The sequence below is a fragment of the Dendrobium catenatum genome, unplaced genomic scaffold (genome assembly GCF_001605985.2).
Source record: "Dendrobium catenatum unplaced genomic scaffold, ASM160598v2 fragScaff_scaffold_113, whole genome shotgun sequence".
NCBI classification, from domain to species: domain Eukaryota; kingdom Viridiplantae; phylum Streptophyta; class Magnoliopsida; order Asparagales; family Orchidaceae; genus Dendrobium; species Dendrobium catenatum.
Window position 1 is genome coordinate 240,356 of NW_021318575.1, and position 2,112 is coordinate 242,467.

Genomic DNA, 2,112 nt, shown 5'->3' on the forward strand with positions numbered 1-2,112 from the left:
GACATTAATATTATTAAATTTCATAGGATAAATTGATTTATGATTTTTTAAAGTTAATGAATAGTATATAGATTATAATACATTTCATATATTGTAAAAGGGTTATTGCATTTCATATATGATATATATAAAGTGGCATTTGCATGTAAGCAAAGAAGGATGGTTGTGAACACTATAATTAATACATGTTGCTTATTAAATCAATAAACCATGTACAAGAAAGTTGGCTGACGGGCTTTCCTTTAAATAAAAGTTTATTATGTGATCCTAAATGTTAATCTAGAACTAATTTACGGATTACATCGTCGAGCATAGAGTGACGACTCTTTATTGAATTATTGAAAGTCACCTATTAAAGTAAATAATAGATAGAAATTATTGAAATATATGATTGATTGACGATGATAGATTGATAAGATAGATGGAAGAATGATAATGCCACTTAAAAGTTGGATGTCCTACCTTGCTGATTAAATTCATATAATATTGATAAATACATTGACATGAATATTTGGAAGCATATGGAGCTAGAGAAACATACACTGCATAAGAATATAATCATAAAAGTGGTAAAGATTGAACACACTGATGTAGTATTTACATGTGACTGTAGCATTAATAATAGTGATATACCCGTTAATTAACTCATAATATTGATATATAACTCATGCATTTACCCTTCCAATATATGATAGTGATTTATGGATTTTCGTGTAATGATTTTTGAGTTTTTCTTGTTCACTAATCATATTGATTTGTATCATTAGCAACAAATCATTTTTTTGCTAATAACTACATATTTGATATTGATTGAGAAGGGCATCCTTTCTAATTTTTGAGACCTTGCAATGAAAGCTTTGGTAGTTTTGGGGTACTGCTGGGCTTTCTAAGCTCATTCTGCATTTTTTTTTTTTTTAGGTCGAGGAAGAGGTCAGGATCATGTGGAGTGAGATTAATCAAAATTTTTAAGTTTTCATTTTATTTATGTATTATATTTTATTCTTTGTAGTCAAGAGGTTAGTGAGATAGATTGATGTTGTAAGTGATCTCTTAAATATTGTAAATCAGATATTGTTAAATGAAAATAGTTAAAGATTTTGATGTATAGAATTGCTTCTACTGTTTTTTTTTTTTTTAATTCAAGGAAAATTAGAACCTCTCATAAATTAATTAAGAAAAAAAATGGACATATTTTGCAATTTAGGTCTTGAGCATTACATTCTTCTTCTTCTTGCTCATATTGTTAGAATGTCATTTATTTTCATCCTTCAGCTCTTTGAAATTCTTCTTTTTGTTTGTCATTTTTTAAAAAAATTTCTTTATAACTTGTCTTATAATGAACGCTAAATAAAGAAGAATATCTAAAATGGATTTATCAGTGTTTAAATATCAAACATTTAAAGTTATCTAATAATTTTGCATGAATAAAATAAACTAGTTGACCAAATAAACCACATCTTATTGTTAATACTTTGCGAAGATATTATCATATAAAATTTTCCAACTATTAAAAATAATTCTATCAAACATAAGGGAATTATCACTCGAATAATCAAGGCATACATTGATTTATTATGCCATAGTAAGATCTTAACTATTGTATGTAGCCAAATATAACGCCGAGGCTCTAATACCACTTATCAATTTATGACAAAACTTGCACAAAAAAATCATTACTCTCTTAGAGGCAGAGAAGGAATAACGCCAAATATTCTTTTGAGATAATATCCCTCTCTCTTTCTTTGAGAGTATACCTCCTAAAAATGTTCTCCTATAGAACACTAGAAAAAATATAAAAGCAAAGCAAGGAAAAAATCAAATTTATAACGAAAAATATATTTTTACATTTGGATCTTCCATTAGTGTGAAAAACTAAGTACAACAAATATCAAAACATTGCCAAAATATTGAAGACCATCACCATAGAAAGGAAGCATATTATCTCCCTATTAAATAAAAAAAAATCTCACTTAGAATATTTTGTAAGAGAAAATTTTATGTCTTAAATAAATAGGGACTCTATGATTTGTATGTGAGTATTCCATTTCAAACCTAGGGCATAAGATACTATTTATATAAGTGACCTAAAGTATTAAGAGCTTAATTAGATAA